This window comes from Silurus meridionalis, chromosome 3, assembly GCF_014805685.1.
Source record: "Silurus meridionalis isolate SWU-2019-XX chromosome 3, ASM1480568v1, whole genome shotgun sequence".
NCBI classification, from domain to species: Eukaryota; Metazoa; Chordata; class Actinopteri; order Siluriformes; family Siluridae; genus Silurus; species Silurus meridionalis.
The window spans coordinates 33,489,962-33,512,132 of NC_060886.1; the positions used below are offsets into that span (position 1 = coordinate 33,489,962).

At 38.1% G+C, this 22,171-nt stretch overlaps 3 non-coding genes across 3 annotated transcripts; 2 read left to right on the plus strand and 1 right to left on the minus strand.

The window, feature by feature from the left end:
- Positions 1–5,131: 5,131 nt before the first annotated feature.
- On the minus strand, positions 5,132–5,242 carry trnal-caa. Its single transcript has 2 exons — positions 5,205–5,242; positions 5,132–5,177 (listed from the first exon to the last, which is right to left on the minus strand). It is a non-coding gene; the product is annotated as a tRNA-Leu (tRNA).
- Positions 5,243–20,027: 14,785 nt separating this feature from the next.
- On the plus strand, positions 20,028–20,100 carry trnak-uuu. Its single transcript has one exon. It is a non-coding gene; the product is annotated as a tRNA-Lys (tRNA).
- A 1,132-nt stretch (positions 20,101–21,232) lies between these two features.
- Positions 21,233–21,305, plus strand: trnak-uuu. The gene has a single exon. It is a non-coding gene; the product is annotated as a tRNA-Lys (tRNA).
- The last annotated feature ends 866 nt before the right edge of the window (positions 21,306–22,171 follow it).

The following is a 22,171-nucleotide window of genomic DNA, read 5'->3' on the forward strand; positions in this document are numbered from 1 at the left end:
ATGAACTTACAGAAATAGTGAGCAAAATTAAATCAACTGTTTCAATGAAAATAAAAGTGCATTACTGTGAGAGACGTGGGGGACGGCCTGAAGTACTTGAGTTGAGGCTGAAAACATAGATCTTAGGACTAAATCCTTTTGGTCACTATTGCCACATATAAAGGAAAAACAAACAAATAAACAAACATAAGGATTAATTTTATATACTGTACTAGCCATTCAAGTGCTCTTTGAAACCAGGCCTGGGACGACTTGTCTAAATGAGAAAATAAAAACTTTGCCGTAGAGTTAGACCAAATACATCATTGGAAAGGTCTCGACCTGGTGAGTATTGCTCTGACCCTTTTAAAAGCATCATAGTATTTTTAGCAATGGATAAAACTGTGCTTTTCTACAAACTATGAGCCAGCCATTAAGATGAACAGTTACGAGATAGTAAAATACAGCCCTGTGCACTGTAGGGCTCAATGGATAGCGCATTGGACTCCTAGACTCAGCAGTCAGAGCTATTCAAAGGTTGTGGTTCGAGTCCCTCCAGAGTCGTTGTGTTTTTCCACTTGTCTCTAGTAACTTTTATTGTGCACCAGGTAGATTTAAGAGCCATATTGCATGTGGCATGTCCGTGCTTCTCGTACTAAACCGAAATGCTTTGTCGGTTGTGGTTTTCAAAAAAAATTTCCTCTTGTTCCACATGGTTCTACTCGTTTGACCAAAACGTTGCTGTACCCTAATCAGATGTTCCAACACATATTCCTGACACAGAATCATTCCATACTTTGTGCTCACACATCCAAAGCCCACACTTATCTTCTGATTAGCAAAGATTAGGAACATGGGCACAACTGTTTTGTCTCATTGGCACAACCATGTATAAACTGCTTGTGTTGATTCAACTGGCAGGCAATGGTGGATTCTGAGGTGTTGATTACATGGGTATGTCTTAAATCCAAAGTAAACAGTCCAATGGTACAATAATTGTTCAAAATATGATTTTAAAATCTCTTACATGAAACCAATACAACATTTCTTGGGTCCAAGAGCAAACGATCTAGATCAGCTGCTCATACCACTTAGGACAGTGGTGCTTAATGTTGGTTAGTTGCAGCTCCTCTTTGTTATTGCTGTAAGCGTGGTACCATGGCCATACAAACTGCAATGAAAATCAGCTAAATTGAGTACAACTGCACTGTGATTTCAACCCAAAACATTATAGGCCTTTTTGTCAAAGAGCAAACTGTTTGTGGTGGTACAACTCCATAGTAATCTCAGATTCTGAGGTTTGTAATAACATAGATATATCTTACAGTCAGATTGGACAGTACATTGGTACAGCAGTTGGTCTAAATCAAGTAAAAAAATCTTCTTACACTGAAGATAAACAACAGGCAACAGGGCCTTAATTGTCATACATTCTCAGTGCAGTGGCTCCTAATAACGGCCTTCACACAGCTCGCCTCGTTAGTGCAGTAGGTAACGCGTGAGTCTCATAATCTGAAGGTCGTGAGTTCAATCCTTACACAAGGTAGGTTTTCTTTTGAAATCTTCATCACCGCTAGTGGTTCTACAGGCAGACAAACTGCAACATAAATCAAGTAAAACAGCTATAAGTGTTTAGTCTCATCTGCACAAACAATTATATACTGCTTGTGTTGATTCAACTGGCAGGCAATGGCAGATTCCGAGTTCTTGATTACAAGAGGTTCCTCTTACAACCAAAGTGCACAGTCCAATGGTACGGTAATTGTTCTACAAAAGATTTAAAAACCTCTTATATTAAACAAATACAACATGCATGGGTCCAAGAGCAAACAATCAAGATCAATTGCTCCTACCTTAGTAGTCTCCTACTTTGTTGAGACTATGACCAGATATTAGATAGAAAGTTTTCACTGCTATAGCATGGTTATTGTATGTCGATATTTATTTTAACTATATTTGTATTTGATCATATTTTATGTTGAGGACCTTAGCAAGTCTCAAATTAATGGTAGGACTAGCATCAAGACAAAAATCAAATCTATGCTTCTGCCTTATTAGCTGTTAGTTTGAATGCATATGTCCATGCAATATTTTTTTCCCTAAATCTAATAGCAAAGAATTTCCATTTAACAGCTGGCTGAGTATTTGCCAGCTTGCATTGAGGTGCTGTGGTTTAGTTAATTAAAGTCCCTGTCTAGTAAACAGGAGATCTTAAGTTCGAATTCCAGCAGTGCCTGATGCAGTTGTCCTTTGCTGCTTCCGCTGAGTGTTTTCCAGCTATTACTTTATGGCTTGTGATTTAACATTGCAAGTGGATAAGATGGTTTCTCTGGGGCACTGAATGGTGAATTGCAGGCTTTGCTCTGACCCTTTTAAAAGCTTGATAGTATTTGTTAGCAATGAAAAAAAAACTGTGCTGTTAAACAAACTACAAGCCATCCATTAAGATAAACATTTCCGAGATAGTAAAATACAGCACTGTGTAACGTAGGGCTCTGTGGCCAAATGGATAGCGCATCAAGACAATGGACTGGTTAAAAGATGACGAGATGCCTATACAATCAATAAAAAGAAAACGAACTGCAAAGAGTTTACCTGAAGGAAGTGACAGATATGACAGATATGAAAGATATGAGAGTATCAGACATAAATAAAGCATTAATAGAGCAGATTGGTGAAGGGAGGATTCTCGTAGTGCGTCCCAAACAAAATAAGTTGTATGAGGTCACTCTGGAACAATAAGAGGACACCGAGTATCTCTTGGACGGTTTGGTTATCAATGGAACCAAGTGTGATGTCAAAAGACTGCAAAATAGAGACTATGTGGTTTCCTTCATGCAGCTGCCTGTCTACATCACTGATAATAAAATTATAAATAAATTGTAGGGATGGGGAGTTTTCCCAATATCCAAAATAAAAAGGAGAGTGTATCCAGGCACCAAGATTGAGGACGGGACGAGGTTTGTGAAAACATGGCTCCCAAAAAAAGTTGCCTCTCTCCCAATACAAAAAAAGAAATGGCAGAAGGCCTGCAGTACTTTTGGGTTACGCACAGCCATCAAGTGAAGACCTGCTGGCTGTGAATGAGCCCGAATCATTTGGTGAAGGATTGCCCAGATTTAAGTGCTTTAACTGTGAGGAGAGAGGGCACATTGCGAGGGACTGCAACGCAGTAACGTGCCCGGATTGCAATCTGCCTTTAAATAAGTGTGAGTGTTGGATGAGGAATGAAAAGGTGGAGGATGAACAGCAGGTGGATGCGCAGTTGCATGATCGAGACAGTGAGTGGCGAGAAGAGTAAATAACAACACAAGAGGGAGAAACAACAATGGACAAGGGCGTGTAACAAGAAGGAAAGAAGCACAACAACCAGGAGGATCACTTACAGCAGGATGGGAATCTGACCCAAATAGGACTAACTGAAACTTTGCAAAACGCTTTGGTGGAGAAGAAGGACCAAGAAAAGAGACATCGGTGGACATGCAACAAGACGGATAATCATGGATTCAAATAGAGTTGACGTACAGCCTGCAAAATGACCTGAACACAATAGAATCCGACCATCCAGCATGTAAGGAACAAGCAACAGGAATAAAAGATGAAAAGGGAAAAGAAAAAAGGAGGACAAACAAGTAAAACCAACAAAAAGAATGAGGTCAGTAAAGGTAATATCTAATGTAGAGGTTGCCAGAAAGAAAGTCCTTAAAAAAGACATGATAAAGACTGAAAACAGGTTTGACTCGCTAAAGAACTTGGAGGAGATGAACTGAGACGATCAGTCAAAGGGAAATTAAAATGTATTTTTATTTTAAAACTGTTATGAATTATAAATCGATATCCTTCTAAAAGTTGCTAAGTAACACCGTGACATCATTGTGCGATGGCGTCGTTTCATCGTCGAAACGCAAAACTGCGTCTTTATGTTACAAAATATATAGAAAATGTAGTACAGAGTCTCTGTACTACGTCCCCCCACCCTCACCCAACAGGTGAACACTTCCCAAATAAGAACAATCAATCAATCAGTGTATCGTTCAAGGCTGGTCAGGGAACATTGATGGATACAGATAAGACACTATACAGTGCATTTGAAGAAAACATTCACTTGTATTAAGGTCAGTGTTACTCTGATATAATTTTAATTTTTTATTTCTTATTTTTTTAGAACAATCACAAAAACATGATGAATTTTCTCAAATTGTCGGGTAATCTCAGCAAAAATATAATTATAAATATTGTTTGTATGTGTTATGTGTAAAAATAGATTAAATAAAAAAAAGGTGCATATGACATATCATTCTAAAGTTCTAAACATCAATCATCGATTTTAGATGCATCTTCAATGGAATGAATTTGTGTAGGCAGAACACAACATTAAAAAGGAACTACATACCTGTTTTTACTAACGAGTCACAAATGTGTCTACTAATAAGTGTCCACTTAAAATAAGCACTGATAACATTTATCATCACCCCTTCAACATCCAGCATCACGTTCATCACCCTATCAGTCGCCACGGCTGCTCATCAGGGATAAATGCACACCATTCACCTTGACTGTTGATTTCTGTAAAGCTGCTTTGAGACAATGTCTGTTGTGAAAAGCGCTATAGAAATAAACTTGACTTGACTATCAGAAACTCTCTTCACCTCCACTAAACTCTTCCTTCAGAATCATGAAAGAAAAGTTTAAACACACCTCCAATGTTCCTGGCCTTACTCCGTTTTTACTTGGTCTCCTAAACACACAACATATCTACCTTTCTCCTCTCCATCATATCAGCTACCTCTCTCCCTTTACCAGTCATAGTACCAACCCGAACCTCCACTCTCCTACACTTCTCCTTTTCCTGCTGTCTCTGTAGACATCTTGATTTGGCGCTGGATGTCCTTCCTAACACAACCCTCCATTAATCCGGGTTTGGAACCGGCACTAAGAGTGCACTGGCTCATGCAACCTTAATCGCTGGATTTTTCTTTTTAATCTGTCTAATTTATATTTCCATCTGCCTGCTTGTCTAAATTAACAGTTTTTTTTCTGTCTGTCTTTTTCACTAATAGGTAACCATGTACTTATTTATTCTTTATGTCTGTGTTTGAAAGACAAAGGAGAATAATTATTCTATTATTGTTTGATAATTTAAAAAAAATGCTGTCAGAAGTGGGATTTGAACCCACGCCTCCATGTGGAGACCAGAACACTCAGTTTCCTGGAAGGTACAGAACCTTGAGTCTGGCGCCTTAGACCGCTCGGCCATCCTGACATACAAGCATGTGTTTCTTATTCCCTCAGTGGCTGATAAAACTATTTTTACAAATTCCTGTCTACTTGTTTGTCTTATTTATCCTTCTATTTGTGTTTCTTATCTATCTACATCAGTCTTATCTGTTTTTCTGTCTGAATGCATATATATGCCTGCTCATCTTTCCTATCAATCTATTGATCTATTTTATATATCCATCTGCCTGCTTGTCTGTATTAGCAGTTTTTTCAGTGTTTAAAAGACAAGGGAGAATTAATTTCATATTTTTGTTTAGATTTCTAATGAAAATAAAGTTACGGTCAGAAGTGGGATTTAAACCCATGTGGAGACCAGAACACTCAGTTTCCTCAAGGTATTGAACCTTGAGTCTGGTACCTTTCAAATATTAGTCTGTCTGTCTGTCTGTCCATCCATCCAGCCATCTATTTGTCTTCCTTTTTGTCTATCTATCTGTCTGTCTATTGTCTGATTGTATGTTTTTTTCTTCTTTCGGCTTCTCCCGTTAGGGGTCGCCACAGCGGATCCTCCGCATGTTTTGATTTGGCACATGTTTTACGCTGGATGCCCTTCCTAACGCAACCCTCCCCAATTTATCCGGGCTTGGGACCGGCACTGAAAGTGGCCCACAGTGTGGGGCTTTTTTTGATTAGGCTACGAGTTCAGCTACTAGGTAGCTCACTTTGAGATCTCTCTCATTCACCTTTGTGTTTGTTTTTCATTAAAGTTGAAGTCATTAATTCTATTGTCATGAATAAACAAGGTCATTATTGCTACCTACTGTCACCCAATTACTGTACATGGTGGAGTATTTTCATTACTCTGACAGTCACTACATCAGTTTAATTTTAGAGCATGTTGTATTTAATAACCTTTGCATGTGTTTAAATGCTTTTCCTTTTCATGTTTTCTCCATGAAGCATTTACTAAGAGCTTACGAGCACCTGGGCTTTGTTTTGCAACTGATCCTGAAGTAGAACAAGATCACATTCAAGCGTTCCCTCAGCCGTCACCAAGTGCCTTAGATCAGCTTCCTCCATCATCACATAAAGCCTGAAATTGTGATCTCTTTATAAATATTTTTTATAGATTATAGTCATAACATTGTATATTTTTATACATAAATAAATAAAATACACAGTAGATCTGCACAGCGTTACTCGTTCTCTCTAATAGTTTATACAGTGGCAGGTCTTCAGTCCCAATCCCCCTCTTAATAACATCATTATGATGCCACAGCTATAGAATTATACAGATATGCAGTATAACAGAGCGCTGCATCACAGACATTTCATACAGCGTGAATGAATGCTGTTAACTAAAGCAGGAAACCCAGTGAACACAATTCAACAAGTCTCTTTTCACTGCAGCCACAGCTGCACCGCCGCATTCATCATCTCTAGCAGAAGCTTCAATATTAACCTCATAAAATATCCCCGGGTTTCCATGCGCCCTTATGCATTTTTTCCATTTCTATGCTTTTCCGGCTCCTCCCTCCATTCACAAACCAGCGTCCAACCATCACAAACCAGCATCCAACCATCACAAACCAGCATCCAACCATCACAAACTAGTGTCCAACCATCGCAAACCAGCATCCAACCATCATAAACCAGCATCCAACCATCACAAACCAGCATCCAACTCTCAGTTTCCTGAAGGTATTGAACCTTAAGTCTGGTACCTTTGAAATATTATTCTGTCTGTCTGTCTGTCTATCCATCCGGCCATTTATTTGTCAGCTTTTTTGTCTTAATCTATCTGTCTGTCAGTCTTAGATTTAGTCTGACAGCTTGTCTTTTTTATTTACCATGCTGTCTGTCTGTCTGTCTGTCTGTCTGTCTGTCTGTCTGTCTGTCAAGCTGCCTGCTTGTCTGTATTAACTGTTTTTTTCCTCTCTGTCTCTGACTCATTGATGGATGTGCAGACTTCAGGCAGAACCTTGTGTAGTCATGGCTGAGTGGATAAGGCAACGGACCTGAAATCCATTGGGGTCTCCCTCCGTCATGTTAAAATCTTGCCTGTGTTACGCCTCTGTATAAGAGGAAATAGAAAATATGACACGGACACGATGTAGCTTCAGTCACGTCCAATGTTGTAATGCATTTACCATGAACAGCATAAAACATTTACACAGTATCACACTTACACATGTTATTTTCCCTTTGCATGACATAATGTCCTCTGAGAAACTTCACGATTAGGAAAAATATCAGCTGGTAAGTTATAACTCTATCTTACTAAAATACCTGAGTTAACCTTTAATATGAGTTACCAAAAACAGATCAAAATGTGTTAACAGCATTCATACTGTTTTTAAACATTCATAAAACAGTAGATATCAAAATGTATTTACAGCATCTTAAAACAGTATTGACAAATAACCTTGAAAAAGTACATTTAATAAAAGATTATTTAAACAAAATAGATTAAACTTTACTCTGTAGTGTTTAGAACAATAAACAGCACAATAGATATTATTTATGCTGTTTTATAGTTATTATTAATTCAGAATACACAACATTTTATCCTCAGTAATAGCATTGTGCTTACACATATAAACTATCTTGCCTCTTCGCATTAAACACTCTTTAAACACAATTTTTCTTAAACTTCAACAATAACACGTTTACCTCATCCCTATGATATAAAACGTATACACACACAGAGAAAATGGTGGCGGCGATGTTAACCTAGATCAACGTGCTCCACCATGTGCTACACAGCTAACGCAAGCTACACTGGCCAACACTTCACACTAGTCTGCTAAATGCGCTTACATAAATACAATCATTAGTATTTACTCCCCGCATGTTCCTTACAGTATTAAACACATATATGACTTGTTCACACAATATACAACCCTCGTTCTTACCTGTATAAAAGGAAATAGAAAATATAACACGGACACGATGTAGCTTCAGTCACGTCCAATGTTGTAATGAATGACGTCAGCTGCACGCGCCGCACACAGGCTGAACGAGGCATTAGCAATCGATCACAGACAGATCACTAAACTCTTACTAAACTCTTCCTTCAGAATCATGAAAGAAAAGTTTAAACACACCTCCAATGTTCCTGGCCTTACTCCGTTTTACTTGGTCTCTAAACACACAACATATCTACCTTTCTCCTCCATCATATCAGCTACCTCTCTCCTTTACCAGTCATAGTACCAACCCGAACCTCCACTCTCCTACACTTCTCCTTTTCCTGCTGTCTCTGGCACATGTTTGCGCTGGATGTCCTTCCTAACACAACCCTCCATTAATCCGGGTTTGGAACCGGCACTAAGAGTGCACTGGCTCATGCAACCTAATGGCTGGATTTTTCTTTTAATCTGTCTAATTTATATTTCCATCTGCCTGCTTGTCTAAATTAACAGTTTTTTTTCTGTCTGTCTTTTTCACTAATAGGTAACCATGTACTTATTTATTCTTTATGTCTGTGTTTGAAAGACAAAGGAGAATAATTATTTTATTATTGTTTGAAAAAGCTGTCAGAGTGGGATTTGAACCCACGCCTCCATGTGGAGACCAGAACACTCAGTTTCCTGGAAGGTACAGAACCTTGAGTCTGGCGCCTTAGACCGCCGGCCATCCTGACATACAAGCATGTGTTTCTTATCCCCTCAGTGGCTGATAAAACTATTTTTACAAATTCCTGTCTACTTGTTTGTCTTATTTATCCTTCTATTTGTGTTTCTTATCTATCTACATCAGTCTTATCTGTTTTTCTGTCTGAATGCATATATATGCCTGCTCATCTTTCCTATCAATCTATTGATCTATTTTATATATCCATCTGCCTGCTGAAAACTATAAAATGTATGTAATATTTTAATGTACAGTGTATTTTTTTCTCCATATATAAGTGTAAATTTAACATGAGTATGTATAATACTTGTTCTTTAGCATTAATAAAGAAATGTGTGTATATATATATATATATATATATATATGTATATATATATATATATATATACATGTATTTTCCTGACTATAAGCTTTTTAAATCAAAATGAAAAGGCTTTGCAGGCAGGTAGCATTAATGTCTCTGCCACAGTGTGGGGCTTTTTGATTAGGTTACTGAGTTCAGCTACTAGGTAGCTCACTTTGAGATCTCTCTCATTCACCTTTGTGTTTGTTTTTTATTATTAAAGTTGAAGTCATTATTCTATTGTCATGAATAAACAAGGTCATTATTGCTACCTACTGTTACCCAATTACTGTACATGGTGGAGTATTTTCATTACTCTGACAGTCACTACATCAGTTTAATTTTAGAGCATGTTGTATTTAATAACCTTTGCATGTGTTTAAATGCTTTTCTTTTCATGTTTTCTCCATGAAGCATTTACTAAGCTTCTGAGCACCTGGGCTTTGTTTGCAACTGATCCTGAAGCAGAACAAGATCACATTCTGCCGTTCCTCAGCCGTCACCAAGTGCCTTAGATCAGCTTCCTCCATCATCACATAAAACCTAAAAATGTGATCTCTTTATAAATATTTTTTATAGATTATAGTCATAACATTGTATATTTTTATACATAAATAAATAAAATACACAGTAGATCTGCACAGCGTTACTCGTTCTCTCTAATAGTTTATACAGTGGCAGGTCTTCAGTCCCAATCCCCCTCTTAATAACATCATTATGATGCCACAGCTATAGAATTATACAGATATGCAGTATAACAGAGCGCTGCATCACAGACATTTCATACAGCGTGAATGAATGCTGTTAACTAAAGCAGGAAACCCAGTGAACACAATTCAACAAGTCTCTTTTCACTGCAGCCACAGCTGCACCGCCAAGATTCATCATCTCTAGCAGAAGCTTCAATATTAACCTCATAAAATATCCCCGGGTTTCCATGCGCCCTTATGCATTTTTTCCTTCCTATGCTTTTCCGGCTCCTCCCTCCATTCACAAACCAGCATCCAACCATCACAAACTAGTGTCCAACCATCGCAAACCAGCATCCAACCATCACAAACCAGCATCCAACTCTCAGTTTCCTGAAGGTATTGAACCTTAAGTCTGGTACCTTTGAAATATTATTCTGTCTGTCTGTCTGTCTATCCATCCGGCCATCTATTTGTCAGCTTTTTTGTCTTTATCTATCTGTCTGTCAGTCTTATATTTAGTCTGACAGCTTGTCTTTTTTATTTACCATGCTGTCTCTTTGTCTGTCTGTCTGTCTGTCTGTCAAGCTGCCTGCTTGTCTGTATTAACTGTTTTTTTCCTCTCTGTCTCTGACTCATTGATGGATGTGCAGACTTCAGGCAGAACCTTGTGTAGTCATGGCTGAGTGGATAAGGCAACGGACCTGAAATCCATTGGGGTCTCCCTCCGTCATGTTAAAATCTTGCCTGTGTTACGCCTCTGTATAAGAGGAAATAGAAAATATGACACGGACACGATGTAGCTTCAGTCACGTCCAATGTTGTAATGCATTTACCATGAACAGCATAAAACATTTACACAGTATCACACTTACACATGTTATTTTCCCTTTGCATGACATAATGTCCCTCTGAGAAACTTCACGATTAGGAAAAATATCAGCTGGTAAGTTATAACTCTATCTTACTAAAATACCTGAGTTAACCTTTAATATGAGTTACCAAAAACAGATCAAAATGTGTTAACAGCATTCATACTGTTTTTAAACATTCATAAAACAGTAGATATCAAAATGTATTTACAGCATCTTAAAACAGTATTGACAAATAACCTTGAAAAGTACATTTAATAAAAGATTATTTAAACAAAATAGATTAAACTTTACTCTGTAGTGTTTAGAACAATAAACAGCACAATAGATATTATAGTTATTATTAATTCAGAATACACAACATTTTATCCTCAGTAATAGCATTGTGCTTACACATATAAACTATCTTGCCTCTTCACTTAAACACTTTAAACACAATTTTCTTAAACTTCAACAATAACACGTTTACCTCATCCCTATGATATAAAACGTATACACACACACAGAGAAAATGGTGGCGATGTTAACCTAGATCAACGGTGCTCCACCATGTGCTACACAACTAGTACTGGCTACACTGGCCAACACTTCACACTAGTCTGCTAAATTTACATAAATACAATCATTAGTATTTACTCCGCATGTTCCTTACAGTATTAAACACATATATGACTTGTTCACACAATATACAACCCTCGTTCTACCTGTATAAAAGGAAATAGAAAATATGACACGGACACGATGTAGCTTCAGTCACGTCCAATGTTGTAATGGACGACGCTGCTGCGCCACAAACACAGGCTGAACGAGGCATTAGCAATCGATCACAGACAGATCATTAAACTTACGGCAAAAGAAATGAAATGTAAACAAGCAAACACTGCATATTTGTAATGTAAATAAAACAGCATTTTAAACACAGATCATCTTTTGACTTATATCAAACCGTTCAATGTATCAGTATTACATCATTTTTTACATCCTTACACCTGCACTATTTGTAATCTTAGTTTCTTACAAATTCCTGCAGATTGTTCCACCAGAACACAGCTCTTTAACACTGCAGCAGCACTTTATAAGTCAACCCAGATATAATTAAACCGCGAACATAACATGTCCGTGACTTTTGCGTGTTCACCATTTGGCCTACACATGGTCACCAAGGTAAAAGTCTAGGTCTCATTTGACATCACTGGCTTGAACACTTGTTTTGTTATCTTGATAGCTGAGCATGGTCTCTGACTAAATCCTTTGTATTGTAACCCAAATTCAACTGAAGCTTCATCTGATATTGACAAGAACCCCTCTGCTTTCCCAGCGCCATTTTAAAACCAGAGGTCGATGGATCAAACCATCCTCTGCTAAATGTTACCTGTTTCATACCTCAGTCCTTTCCAACTCAGAGTGGGGAATCGACTAGAACCATTTTCCTTCATATTAATTGGACTATTTTGCAAGTTGAAATGATCAGAGCAACCAACAAAATATCCCTACAGGTGAAAATGTCACATAATTCTATATGAGCCACCTTTCATTAGAATAAAAGGTAAGAATGTAGTGCTTGCATGTGATTAGCAGAGAGGTGGACATCAGGTTGCTTGCACTTAGCTGAGAAGCATGTTGGGCCCATAAACCAGAGGTTGATGGATCGAAACCATCCTCTGCTAAGAGTTACCTGTTTCATACTCAGTCCCATTTCCAGCTCAGGTGGGAACTGACTGGAATGATCCTACTATTTTCCTTCATATTGGTTGGACAAGTGGAAATGATCAGCAACCAACAATATTTCCCACAGATGAAAATATAGCTCTACAAGGAAATTGTGATTGCCATTGGTTTCCTCTTGATGCAAGCAAGCACCAGTTGACTTATTGATGGATGTGCAGAGGTCATGGAAGACCTTCTATAATCATGGATGAGTGGATAAGGCGATGGTCCTGAAATCCATTGGGGTTCACTTCGCCATGTTTAAATCCTGCCTACTAAGTTTGTGCTTGGTTTCTTACAATTTCCCTGCAGATTGTTTTGTCAGAACATGCTTTAACACTGCAGAAGCACTTTCCAAGTTAAACCCATAGATAATTACTGACTTCTGACACCTGCACATGTTGGTGACGGGAAAGCGAAATCCAAACAGCCAGATGTCCAAGGTTCTTTTTGTTTCTTTGTAATCTATCCAGTCTTAATCTGTCCAGTCAAAGCGGCCCTCTGTAACTGCAAGAAACAGAAAGGCTCATTAGAGATTTAAACTTCATTTTAACTTTTGTAATAAAATGTCACTGTACATTGGAAACACGTCTTCTCTTCTCCATGCTAACATTTTAAAACCGTTACATGGTGCTACCTAAAATGTAAGATCGGAAAAGAGCTAAACTATTCAGTCCAACACTTGGCATTGATTTACCACTGATTGACACTACACTGCACATGTAGGTGAAGGGAAGGCGAGATCCAAACAGCCAGAGGTCCAAGATTCTTTTTGTTTCTTTGTAATCAATTTACAGACTGTTTACACACCAACGATAATATTTTAGGGATGCACCGAAACTAAAATTCTTGGCCGGAACCAAAAACCAAAAATGAGGAAACCAAGGCCAAAACCAAAAACTGAAACACCAAAAGAAAAGATTATATCAATTATTAGAATTGCATTTATGGCTATGAGTGTGTACTAACCTCACTAAAATCAATGCATTGCAATTCAAAGAATAAATCAATTACAAAAGTTTTTTATTTATTATTATAAATGATTGTTATTTATTTGTTACCATTCATAGTATTGACAGACAGACAGCGGCCAATTATTATTAGCAACGGTCTGTTAAACGCAGATAATTGACCGCCGAACGTTTGGTATACAACATAAACTCATCCCTATGTGCACTGGACAAGTAGTCTCACTCTTCAGATGCATATTTCACAAATGACTAGATGATATTTGTGGCTTCTCTCAGTTAAAGCTACTCTGTCTCACCAGTTGGGGTCCATGCACTACTTCATCTGTCTAAGAGGCTTGAGTCAACAACAATTTTTTGTGATACTGTTTGGGTAGAAGTGGTCATTTAAAGTGGATCTGTTAGATTCTGCATGGTTAGGAGAGGTCATTAGGGATAATACTGAAATGTTGAGCCCTATTAAAAATATAGAATTGCTGACCTTCAGAGCTTCGAGCCATTTATGCCTGCTCAGATCCCTGGACTCATTTAATAGAAAATGTTTGTAATCTGCATGATGGGAGTTTGACCCATATGATTTAAATGTGGAAATGCTCTCTTTCACAGTAACTGTTCCAAAATGTTAGCATGGAGAACAGGAGACATGTATTTGCAAGTTCAAATCACTAATGAACCTTTCTGTTTCCTGCAGTTACAGAAGCAGCTTTGGCTGGACACATTAAGTTTTATCTATGTGTTTAAATTGAAGACATATGCCAGCAAAGCACATGAACTATGCAGTGACATATCAGTAGACACTTCTTCCACAAGAAGGCTTTTTGGTCTAGGGATATGATTCAGGTTTTTTGATCCAGGATTTTACTTTGCAACATAAACAAAAGATCCACGCCCTCCAGCTGTTGGGTTCTCATTCCCTTCAACTTCATGTGCAGAGTCGTTCCAGGTGCGAATCAATCTGAATTGAAGGTCTAGGGGTATGATTCTCGCTTAGAGTGCGAGAGGTCCCGGGTTCAAAAAAGTTTTACACTGAATAAACTGTGTGGGTGAACAAAAGCTGTAGAACACTGAACTCTGTATCATTGATAGCGTGGATCTCGCTTGCTGCTTGTTCTCTCACAGCACCAAAGAGGTTGAAATCCCGAAAAAGTTGCTTCTTCTACCAAAGCTACTACTCTGGTTTTATGCTTAAAGCTAAGATTAGTTAGCCGGCTAGTTAGCCTAGCTCATTGGTTCTCAAAGTGTGGGCCCTCTAGTGGAGAATAAAGATATGACAGGTGGGGCGCAATAAACGGCAGGATTTATTTATTTATTTATTTGTTCTTCATTAATGAATTTCAATATGAATAAAGTTCATACACACAAAGCAGCACAAACAATGTTGTGAAAATCTATTCAATGGATAAATGTGTGACATTGATCACAAAAAACAAACAAACAGGTAATTCAGCACAAGCAGACAAAAAAGGTAGATGGTAGGAGCAATAAACCAAAAATTCAGCTTTAAAGAAAATATAATTGTGGTTTGTGTTATCCTGTTCCTTTTGCCACATCTTATTTTTGAAACTTTTTAGATGTTGCTAAACTGAAAATTAAATACAGATCTCATCTCAATATTAAACATGACTTGAGAGTGACAGTATCAAGTCTACAACTCAGTTGTGAAAAGATGTATGAAATGCATTTGCTCTATTTTACACAGATTGCAAAGTGACAGAAAGGCAAAGTGATAACACAATTACACCTTTCTTTTCTCTATTTTTGTTTTTGATGCTAGTTGATGATCATTTAGAATTGGTTAGTTTAATAAATTAGACATTTTTCAACTTGAAGTATTTTATTATACTTTTTTGAGGTGACAGAGGACAAGTGGGTTTAAAATTCCACCCCTCTGAAGTGGTAAATGGCAGAAAAAGATTGAGAATCACTGCTAAAAAACACAAACAGAAGTCACATTAGTACAGAATGGAGCATAAAGCACGTCCGGATAGTGCCGCTAGAGGGCAGTGTGAGACTGAGAGGAGGATGTGAGCTGTGTGAAGCTGGGATCAATAGTCTGTTAAGGGGTGGGAAGAGGGAAAAAGAAGGGAAAGAAGGAAAAACAGGAAAAAGAGAAAGAAAAAATTGAAAAATGAAAGAAAAAAGAAAAGGTAATGGAAACATGTCTTGCACATTTCTTATGGTTGGCAGATTGATGTATATATTTTATAGCAAACTGCCTTTGTGCTTCCCAGAGAGAATCTCTGATGTGAATGATGCTGGTTCGAATCCTCAATAGTGCACACAAATACTGATGATGTGAATAAAATACATCACTTGTCACTCATGTTCATTAATATCTTTGTGATTTGACTGATTTTTTTTTACTGGAAATTCCAATAAAGTGCATAAAATGCATGTTTATTTCTTTTGTTAATGTACTTATTTAACCTTTAACACTTTTTTTAACAAAAGTCTATTTTTTCATTATATGGGACATGTTCTGTTAATAATAATAATGATAATAATAATAATAATAATAATAATAATAATAATAATAATAATAATGAGGATGATAATGGGTTCAGCAGGTTCACAGAATAATTCACGGGTCACTGTTCTATAAACAATAAAACATTTTATTTTTAATTACTAAAATGCTACAATATTACAAATCAATGTATATATTAATAAAGGTTAATTAACAATAGATATAATCAAGTACAAAGATTTAAAAAATGATCCTAATTGGGTCTGAAACAACAACCTAATGATAAATAACTATAGATTATAATAGTAGTAAATCCACAAAATAAATGGTAAAATAATATCAAGTCTCTGAGTGACTCAAAACACCAGGAAGAAATGGTTAAAGGAGCAGAACTGGAAGAAACAGCAGGTCTGGATGCAGATGAAGGACTGGCTGAAGGAGATGAACTTTGACTACCAGGCTGTAAAGACACATATTGTATATTATGAACTTTAGCATAATAATGATGATGATAATGACATATGAAGATCTTTTTAAATGACAGGAATCTGCATTGGTACATTTACATTAGGTTTGGCTGCTGAATTGTTGCTGAAGGATTCACCAAACCGTGACTTTGTAAACTAAAAAAGAGAGGCGACAGAACAGACTGACATTCATGTAAAATCACACATGTGCTGGAAATGTAAAGATCTGATTTCCCTTTTGAAGAAAACACAAATAATCTTCTATTCAATAAAAGACAATATGACTATAAAAGGCTTTGGGGACGTTCCAGAGATAATTGTGTGTGGAGTAAATACTGAAATATGAAAATAATGAATGAGCAGTGATAATGTAAGTGCAGGCTGTATAATGGTGGGGGTGGAGGTAGAGGGCGCTACAGCAGTAGGAGTGGAGTAAAGCAGGTGGAACACTTGCAGCAGGTGGAACACTTACGACCTGGTAAAAGAACAATAAAGAGTGTGGAAAACAGGTTTTATTTACCTTTTAGTCTTGGTATTTTTTACAGATCTAAATAAGAAGAAACATTGCAAAATCTAACATTCACACATTAATATGTTTAATCCACAATCATCTCTGTACACTAGTGAGAGTCTGAGGGCAGAAGTCAAGTGATATGAAACATATTCTTTTGAAACAAGAAGTTTCACAAGATCTTTTGAACCTTTTTGATCTTGTAGAAAGCACAAGATGAATCATGTTTCCTAAAGAGATAATGTGAGTTCTAATGGACTTCCTCCTCGTCCCAGCAAAACAACTTTCACCTCAAGTAAAACAGATTATGTTTGTTTCTAACGTTTCTTCTATGCTGAAACACTTCTGTACATCGCTTCACTTCACACAGTAAAGACTTAACAATAAAACACTATCACAATTGATGAAACGCTGGGAGCAGGATTTGAACCTGCATGGGGAAACCCCATTGATTTCAAGTCCAACGCCTTAACCACTCGGCCATCGCAGCGGTGATAAGTTTGCTGCAATGTCTTGACTTGTCTACAATTTCACCTAAAAAGAAACATTTAGAATTGAAAGTGTCTGACAGACTTTGGCACTTTTCTCACCATTAAACACAAGACAGTTTGAGTCCCATTGAGTTTTCCTGCTGAGCACAGCACAATTCTTTAAGCACAAAAGAAGTGCAGATAATCCAGTTTCCAACATAATTGCTATACAGGTTTCACTTCCTCTTGAACTTCATTGTACCCTTAGCAATATGTGGGTTTATACAACACATTTACTGAGAGCTAAAACCCCATTAGATTTCGAGTCTAATGCCTTTACCTCTCGGGCCATCACAGCAGCAGATATTGTCTTTTATATTTTATATATCGTTTTCAACAGGAACGTAACTACACGTGTCAGCACGTTAAAAACCTCACTTTTATGGAACAGGACGGCGAGCTCTCAGTCGGAAAATCAGACATCAAACATCATTTTTGCAAACACCTTCCGAACTGCACTGACTCAAGAACAAACCCTCAAAGCATTTTTCCCAGACGCACCACCTGCCAGCAACAATCACTCAGTCCTCCGCTTATGTTCAGTAGAGATGATCATGAAGCTCAGCAGCACTTTAGAGTTTAACTTAAGCCACCACAGGTCTGGATGGGTTTGAACTACTGACATTATGGATAACAGGTCATTGCAGTAATCGACTGCGGCACAGAGACCTGTCTTTGGAGTCTCCTTTAGTTTTTTGGATAAACCACATTCGGCTCTGGTTATTCTTAAACTGCCAGTCAGTAGCTGGCGTGTGTTTTGCATGAAGTCCATGTGACGTGGAGAATTAAATGATGTGCTTTCGGCGAGAGCGTGAGATTCTTAATCTCAGCGTATTTAATTCCTTCCCCACATTGGGCAATAAAAAGCTTTTGCACTGGTGCACTGAGATGGCAAAGGTTTCTATTCATCTTGGTGACACCTTTCTGACGAACACCGCCGAATCTGGTCGTCCTTATTAAGACGTACATAAAAATTTTTTCCAAGTTAACTTCAGACCCACAACATGGTTACCGGTGGAGGCACCAGAAATGTTGGATGTTTACGAGAAAAAGTCAGAGTTCATTTATGATTTTTATTTATATTTGTATTTGCATTTTGATGTAATATGCCAATTGAGTGCTCTAAATGGGTTTAGTTTTCACAGAGTGCAATTTAAGCAATAAAAATGTTTGTCTAAAAAGGAAACAAATTACTTGTTCATTTTAAGAGACCCGTCTTATATCCAATTACTCAAATAAACGATGGAGTAATTGGTAGAAAACTCGATTACTAAAATAATCCCCAATTATAACTACTAAATATAATGTGTGTGTGTGTGTGTGTGTGTGTGTGTGTGTGTGTGTGTGTGTGTGTGTGTGTGTGTTATGTAGTGTCCTTGTAGATCTGGACTTTACTCACAGATGCTGAAGAAGCTTTAACTGGATTTTAAACTTTACTGGTTTCTCCTCCACAACTGGAACTTGAGCTGCAGCTGGTTTCTCCTCCACAGCTGGAACTTGAGCTGGATGTGGGTGGACTCTGGATGTGGTGGTTCCTCTCAGTCTCACGCCTTATGAGATTAAAGTGGTGATGGAGCTGTAACACAACAGAGACACTGCTCTTACACACTGCTGTTAGTCTTTATGCCGACACCAGCAAAATTACCCCTGATGCTGACTGAAATCCTCATATGACCAAACCCACACTTTATAATAATCTGAGGGTCCTGTTCAGTCGAAAAAAAGCCAACGGCTGGCTGATTCTTGGTGGTGGGATAATCCAAAGCTTGTTTGAATCTTCCCTTGATTTTCTTGCACAGAGTACAGGCTCTGACATTTCCACATGCTTTCCAAGTCTTACCCATACAGTAGCAAATTATGGTTTAGTCTCACTGTGGTAAGCATATGGTCAAAATGAACACCATAGTTCATTTTGACCAACCAATGGCTCTGACAATAGTCGTCTTTGTTTGAACCCAAAAGATATTGCCATGATCCTCCCATGCAAATATCAAAAGCAAGCATCCAGCAATCATGAGGTGATTCAAACACGTAACCTTCTGATCTGGAGTCAGACATGCTACCGTTGCGCCATGAGGTCCGAGGGGCTGTTCTGACCAGCCTCATGGCCCAGAGAAGGCTTTGCATTTATCTCATTGCGGTTGTAATGACAAATTGAGTCTGACGGTCAGGTTGCAGGCTCTGACATTTTCCACATTTCAAGACCCTGATTGTTGGTGTAAGTAAGATTCAGCAGTTACATTTCATATGTAAAGGAAACAATCTGTTACACTATACAGTGAAATAATGAACTCAGTGTCAGTCATTTGGTCAGTGATGAAATGTAAAGTTAGTTTGCAAAAAGCAAATGCTATATATAAGACTATGGACAAAGATTGGCAAAGGAGCTTTTAAGGTGCTTTTTATGAGTTATACATAGTCACATTTTTCAACTTGCCTGCTTCCTTGAATACTGCTGTTGGACATGAAAAAGGGGATAACCTTCATGGAGGGCGTCTTGCAAAAAAGGCACATTAAACTATTGGAAAAAGATTTAAGAAACTCCTGAGATTCGCCCTCTGAGCCAGCACAGAGACAAGTATTTTATTGAGGCCAGGTGTCGCAACTGTTCTAGGTTCGAAGCAGTTACTTGAGCAGAGCCCGGATAGCTCAGTCGGTGGAGCATCAGACTTTTAATTTGGGGGTCCAGGGTTCAAGTCCCTCTTTGGGCGTTAAAAAGCCAACGGCTGACTGATTCTTGGTGGTGGGATAATCCAAAGCTTGTTTGACTCTTCCCTTGACGTCAAATTTTTTTGAGATTTTTTTTCTTGCAGAGAGTACAGGCTCTGACATTTCCACATGCTTTACAAGTCTTACCCATACATTAGCAAATTATGGTTTAGTCTCACTGTGGTAAGCATCCTTTATGGTGTTCATTTTACCCAACCAATGGCTCTGACAATAGTCGTCTTTGTTTGAACCCAAAAGATATTGCCATGATCCTCCCATGCAAATATCATTAGTTCAAACATACTTTGACTGTGACATTATTTGAGGTGTCACTGAAACTTGAATTGTGAATACATCTTAGTCACTATTTGCAGAGTTATCTTTTTTTCAGCTAGAGCAAATTGACAAAGTTTGGTAACATGTTATAGGAGGGTTATAATGTACTAATGTTTATTTGATGAGACAGACTACACTTTGGACAAATTCAAAGTCTCCACATTGGACAATGAAAGATAGAGCAGCTGCTAATAAAGGCCAAAAGGTAGAGTCCAGCAACCACGACCTCGACGTGATTCGAACACGCAACCTTCTGATCTAGAGTCAGATGCGCTACCGTTGCGCCACGAGGTCCGAGGGGCTGTTTTGTCCAGCCTCATGGCCCGGAGAAGGCTTTGCATTTTCTGTCGCGTCGTAATGACAAATTGAGTCTGACGGTCAGGTTGCAGGCTCTGACATTTTCCGCATTTTAAGTCCCTGATTGTTGGTGTAAGTAAGATTCAGCAGTTACATTTCATATGTAAAGGAAACAATCTGTTACACTATACAGTGAAATAATGAATTCAGTGTCAGTCATTTGGTCAGTGATGAAATGTAAAGTTAGTTTTCAAAAAGCAAATGCTATATATAAGACTATGGACAAAGATTGGCAAAGGAGCTTTTAAGGTGCTTTTTATGTGAGTTATACATAGTCACATTTTTCAACTAGCCTGCATCCTTGATTACTGATGTTGGACATGAAAAAGGGGATAACCTTCATGGTGGGCGTCTTGCAAAAAAGGCACATTAAACTATTGGAAAAAGATTCAAGAAACTCCTGAGATTCGCCCTCTGAGCAGCACAGAGACAAGTATTTGAGCCCGGATAGCTCAGTCGGTCGCGTATCAGACTTTTAATCTGAGGGTCCAGGGTTCAAGTCCCTGTTCGGGCGTTAAAAAGCCAACGGCTGCCTGATTCTTGGTGGTGGGATAATCCAAAGCTTGTTTGAATCTTCCCTTGATGTCCAAATTCCATGAGATTCTTTTTCTTGCACACAGTACAGGCTCTGACATTTCCACATGTTTTCCAAGTCTTACCCATACAGTAGCAAATTATGGTTTAGTCTCACTGTGGTAAGCATCCTTCATGGTGTTCATTTTGACCAACCAATGGCTCTGACAATAGTCATCTTTGTTTGAACCCAAAAGATATTGCCATGATCCTCCCATGCAAATATCATTAGTTCAAACATACTTTGACTGTGACATTATTTGAGGTGTCACTGAAACTTGAATTGTGAATACATCTTAGTCACTATTTGCAGAGTTATCTTTTTTTCAGCTAGAGCAAATTGACAAAGTTTGGTAACATGTTATAGGTGGGTTATAATGTACTAACGTTAATTTGATGAGACAGACTACACTTTGGACAAATTCAAAGTCTCCACATTGGACAATCAAAGATAGAGCAGCTGCTAATAAAGGCCAAAAGGTAGAGTCCAGCTACCATGACCTCGACGTGATTCGAACACGCAGCCTTTTAAGGTGCTTTTTATGTGAGTTATACATAGTCACATTTTTCAACTTGCCTGCTTCCTTGAATACTGCTGTTGGACATGAAAAAGGAGATAACCTTCATGGTGGGCGTCTTGCAAAAAAGGCACATTAAACTATTGGAAAAAGTTTCAAGAAACTCCTGAGATTTGCCCTCTGAGCCAGCACAGAGACAAGTATTTTATTGAGTCCAGGTGTCGCAACTGTTGTAGGTTCAAGCAGATACCTGAGCAGACCCCGGATAGCTCAGTCGGTAGAGCATCAG